The following is a 6,452-nucleotide window of genomic DNA, read 5'->3' as shown; positions in this document are numbered from 1 at the left end:
TCATCCGTAAACTAATCAATAATTCATCCATATTTCCCAAATACTGAAAGGCGGAATCATCGTCTGTATTTACTTAATTGATATGTTGAAGTGATTTCGAATTTTGGAGGCAGTCCATTTCCAGAACTCAGAAGGTATTTGAGGAACTCTGTGTCCCTGAGAGACAAAGACTTATCCAAGCTTTAGTTTAAGGAATTAGAAAAGGCTTTTCTGCTTGAACAAAAATACAAAGCCGATGGAGACTCGAGGAAATATACAAAGTAATTTGTGTTTATATCAGGCGCAATTGACAAGCATAATCACAGCGTCATAACAGCCCATCGATTGGTCCACTCCAAAATCAGTAATTACTGCAAAGGTGACTTATCTAATGAGGCAATTAGCAGAAATTGCTTTTAATGTAATTATTGAATCACCGATATTTTTGCTGCTCTAAATTGCAGTTCATATGATCACTCGAATGACATCGGTTTCGGGAATTCCCAGATAACAATGAATCTCGTTCTGCTCAGAAATTCAAATGTCTTTGTTAAATTTCTGTATATTAAAATTCCACAATTGTATCAATAAACTGTATTATTTCCAAAGGCTAAAAGCAAAGACTTTCCAACTCCTAAAGGGTGATCCTCTCGGTTCAAGTGTTCGAAAGTGCTTCTACCTGTTACAAATAACAATTTATTAATATATATATATATATATATATATATATATATATATATATATATATATATACATACATACATACATACAGTACATACATATGTATATGTATATGTATCTGTATATGCATGCATATATATATATATATATATATATATATATATATATATATATATATATATATATATATATATATATATATATATATATATATATATATATATATATATATATACATATATATATATACATATATATATATATATATATATATATATATATATATATATATATATATATATATATATATATATATATATATATATATATATATATATATATATATATATATATATATATATATATATATATATATATATATATATATATATATATATATATATATATATATATATATATATATATACTGTATATATATAAACCTTTCACACAAGATTGAGGTGATGAGCTACCTATTACCGCGAAGTAAAATAAAAGAACTAAACTACTAAACACCTTTTATTCTTCTAACAATACCACAGAGACTGGAAAAGTCTCTCTCTCTCTCTCTCTCTCTCTCTCTCTCTCTCTCTCTCTCCAAGTGATGAAACTCCTGACTAAATCTAAGCTCTCTTTGTTTATTTCTGTTTAGACGAATGAAGGAAAGCAACAAAGAAAGTAAGAATAAAAAATACCGGGGAATCAGAGGGAACAGAACTCATGCTGAAAGCGTTTGTTTATGAGTCGCTTAATGGACGGGAAACAAAGACACATCCTACACAAAGGGGGAATTTAAACCCCCCAAATGGACGCCCAACACCCCCCCCCCCTTTCCTCCTCCCCTAACCTTGCCTTAAGGGACAAGATGGGATTCGCTAGAAATGCAATGAAGGTGAATTCTCCAGGCCGGTTTTCCTATTAAGGTCGAAACTAACATTATTCTCTCTTTCTTTAAAACTGGCATAATACAGTCTACATTTCTCCTTGCTATCATTAAAGTTATAATGAAGATTCTCAAGATTATTCCCAAAAGCTCAAGGACTTATAAGGTTCCAAAAATCGAAGCATTTTCATTTGTAAGAAGAGATGAAGAAAACGAAAGTGATATGACAAGTTAAAAGTAGAGGGTAGTGTAGATGCTGTATCATTGGTACAGATATTGCGAGGCCCTTGCCACTGTGTATTGCATCGAAGGCTTTGAAATAAACATTATCGGACGGTAAATTACTGGGATAACTGAGAGAGAGAGAGAGAGAGAGAGAGAGAGAGAGAGGAGGGGGGGAGGGCTGAGAAAATGAGAGAGAAAAAAACAGAGATGGAGAGAGAATGCAAGACAGCCAGACAGACAGAGAAAATGCAAGACAGAGAGAGAGAGAGAGAGAGAGAGAGAGAGAGAGAGAGAGAGAGAGAGAGAGAGAGAGAGGGGCGAGGAGAGAGAGAGAGAGAGAGAGAGAGAGAGAGAGAGAGAGAGTTTACTCTTCTCCCCCAGCAAAAGCAAACACTCCCTAATGAGCCGTGAACGAACCAGCCCTTTGCATTCTACCTATTAGCAGCAAAGTTGTGTCTCCACAAGAGACGCCTCAGTCAGCCCTTGTGAATAAACGTTCTCCTCTTCAGTCACTTCCTTTCTCAATCTGGCTCGTTTTCAAACTCTTTCTTATTATTGACCTTCCGTTTAATTAATTATAAATCGTTAAGCAAGTGAACGGAATAATAAAGACTACCTTGTGTATTGCAGCTTAGAAACGTGTACCCGCTTTCGTTCGATTTATTATGAATTGCTTATTAAATATATGGAATTAAGACTAATGTTGTACTCTAAATTAGATCGTATTTTAGCAAATGAGTGAATGGAACTTCGTTTTGAGCTGGTCCGCTGATATAGTGGTTAGTATCGGGAATGCCACCCAGATGTCGCGGGTTCGCGTCTCCCCCGGGCGATAAAAAATCACTGGCTCTATATCATGCTCAGTTACTGCTGCAGTGTGTGTGGGGTCTGCGGTGGAAGGTTGAAACCAACATTCTTTGAAAGCTTGAATTTCGAGTCAGTGGCCCCTTTGGTGTGCTTGTTCCATCTGAATGGGTTTCATCTACCGAAATAATAATAATAATAATAATAATAATAATAATAATAATAATAATAATAATAATAATAATAATAATAATAATAATAATAATAATAATAATAATAATAATAATAATAATAATAATAATAATAGGGAATATGCCAGTGGAAATTTTACCCATATTCATAGGAACATTAGGCACGGTCCCAAGATCCCTGAGAAAGAATCTGGAAAAAGTTGATGCCGAAGTAGCTCCAGGACTCATGCAGAAGAGTGTGCTACTAGGAACAGCCTACACAGTGAGAAAAGTGATGAACTCCTAAGGAAGCAGGATGCAACCCGGAACCCCACACCATAAAAACCACCCAGTCGAATAGAATGACTGTGATAGACAACTTCCCCGCCCCCAAAAAAAAAAAAAAAAAAAAATAATAATAATAATAATCAGTCAAATTGACAGTTGCATTCTTTCGCCGAATGGATATCATTCGTTCGGTAATGGAAATCTGGGTTCAAAAGCTTGACGGCCGTTGGTCCAGAAGAAATGTCTACAATAACAAACTGAAGCAAATGTATGAATATGTATTTGATAACTGTTAAAGATTATTTCAGCAGATTTGTATGAGACTGAATGCTTTAGCAGATTTAGTTAGTTGAATTAATATTTTCAGTTTCATTATGTTTGTATCAATTCATGTTATGTTTCCTATACATCAATTATGGGAGTACGATTTATTCCAAGTTTGCTGAGCACATTAATGGCCATTCTTATCCCACCAGTGTGTTTCTGTTGTAGTTGATAATATCATGTCTCCACTTTTACCCTCCTCGACGGTGTCCTACAAACATCAGACCTCTTTCCTGTCCTTTCCACAGTTCATTAAAGACATTTAAAAACCTATTTTTTCCAAACAATTTGTTATGCAATGTGAATTTGAAAGTATTTTTACAGTGAATAATATATGAAATTCACTAATCATGATTATTCATGAAAGAGAGAGAGAGAAAGAGAGAGACACGGCGTTGATAGCGTGAGACCAAGTAGATTGGAGTTTCGAGTTGTAGACTAAACAACCAATGTTGAGATATGGGAACCTAAGGAGGAGCTAAAGACGTGGTTATTAAATGAAAGGTCAGCAAAATTAACCTGATTTGTCCTTTGCCAAAAGTGGGAGTTGAAATTGAACCATTAAGATTAAAGTAGGATTCCTCAAAGAGGAAGAGTTTTCTTCCACATAGGTCCAGAGCTCATTCTGATCAATTTTTAGATAGAGTTAACTTGAACCCTTTATGGGTAAGATCTGTGTCGCTCTCCTCTCTGAAACCAAGAGAAATTTCTAAGTCCAGTGTGGCTGGCTGTGTGTACTATTATAGTGTTATAAGAATAAACCTAAGAAAGTGCCCGGCGAATCCCTTACCCCCTCCTGAAATAAGATAGACAGTGAAGAAGAATAATTACCAAGTTTACTGCGTTTCTATGAGTAACCAGAAGTTATCGGCTATCGCAGAACTCTATACCCAGGTCTTACCAAGGTGAAACAACAACAGACAGAAGCAGAGACATTCATATTTGAGATCCCGTAACAAATTCACTGCCTTCTACTCCTTTTACACATATCATTTTGAACATTACTCCATCTATATTGTTCACTATTCAAAGTTTGGTGTCTCAGTAAAATGAAAAGCTTAGGAATCTTTACACAGTTTTAAGGGGATCTGTGGAAATTCAATAGAATATAGAATTTAGGCCAACGGCCAAGCGCTGGGATCTATGGGGTCATTCAGCGCTGAAAGGGAAATTGAGAGTTAAGAAGGCTACAATGGCACAATAGGAGTAAAACCTTGCACAGTTACACTATGAAACAATTGTTAGGAGAGAGTCTAAAGCAAAATGGAAGAAAGGGAATAAGAACAGAAGTACAGTAAAAGGAATGAAAAGGGTTGCGGCTAGGGGCTGAAGGGACGCTGCAAAGAACCTTAAGAAATGCCTAAAGTGCACTATGTGAGGTGCACTGACAATACTACCCTTTACGGGGAACATGGGACAATAGCTTGATATCAATATCTATAGCTAAAAAAATACTGAATGTCTACAATTGAAAGAGAAGCGAAAAATGATGAAAAAGAACTAACGGGTGCGACAGAGTGACGGTTTCTCTGCAAATATTTTCCTCCTAAAAGTAAAACCTCCTCTTTCCCTGGAGGTCCTTTCTGGTGTAACTCCAAAACTTGTTTTAACCTCAACCCGAAAAAGAATATTGAGGCTGCTCCAAAAATTATCGGGAAAAGTCTTCATAAAAGTTAAGGCGAAAAATCTCTTCCAGGAGACACCACACGAGATGTTCTTCGCTTCAAAAAGAATGTGACAAACTCTTCTGCCTTCTTCTTCTTTATTTACCTTCTTGCGGAAGTTCGTACTAGAGGAAGCCGCGAGTCTCTTGGTAGAACGTTTTAAGATAGGTCTTTTATCGGAACTTTCTAATATTTTATATATGATTTATTTCTTGGAAAATAGTTATTATTATTATTATTATTATTATTATTATTATTATTATTATTATTATTATTATTATTATTACTATTATTATTATTCAGAAAATGAACCCTAATCATATGGAACAAGCCCACCACACCAAGTTTCCAAAGAATATTATGGTGTTCATTCGAAGGAAGCAACAGAAGGCAAAGGGAAAAACAGAAAGAGGAGACCAGTTATTAGAAAAACATAAAAATTAGCAAATTAATGAAGTAAAGAAAGTAAAGATCCTACAGCGTGCAAATCCTTACTATTTGGATGTGGTAAGCTGTTTTCAATTCGACTTCTAAATTACAAAACTAAATCAGCAAACTAGTAGATACTAAATATATTAATTAAAATCCCATGCTACAGGATTTTATAATTTATAATTAATAAATAAACATAATAAGCACCAGCATCGTCCCTCCAAAAACCTTCATAAGAAGGAGACGGGTGAAGATTTCGGAAAGCTCTCCGGTCAAAGATTCTTAAGACACGACGCAATGTCTCCCGAATAATAGGTAAAGTTGACCAAAAAAGTTTTTAACACGACGGTTTCTGAGACACAAAAGAGAACCCCTCTTGTGATTTAAATAAATAATTTAGTTGGACGAGAGCAGATTATCAAGAAAGTCTTGATCACTCTCTTTTCATCATTCACTTATTATTCATCAAAAAGAGGTCTCTGGGGAATATGGCTTCTTTAATGGATACTGATCCGGATTAGGAATTACAAATGGATGTTCTGGTTTTCTCAGTGATATTTAGCATAAGCCTCTTGAAGAATATCAGATTCCTGATGAACGGAAAGACATACATGTATATGCACGTTCATACATATCGAATATATATATATATATATATATATATATATATATATATATATATATATACACACACACATATATATATATATATATATATATATATATATATATATATATATATATATATATATATATATATATATATATATATATATATATATATATATATATATATATATATATATATATATATATATATATATATATATATATATATATATATATATATATATATATATATATATATATATATATATATATATATATATATACTTGCATATGTATGTATACGTGTATATATATATATATATATATATATATATATATATATATATACATATATGTATATATATATATATATATATATATATATATATATAT

Source organism: Macrobrachium rosenbergii, chromosome 15 (genome assembly GCF_040412425.1).
Source record: "Macrobrachium rosenbergii isolate ZJJX-2024 chromosome 15, ASM4041242v1, whole genome shotgun sequence".
Taxonomy (NCBI): Eukaryota; Metazoa; Arthropoda; class Malacostraca; order Decapoda; family Palaemonidae; genus Macrobrachium; species Macrobrachium rosenbergii.
This window is presented reverse-complemented; position numbering follows the sequence as displayed.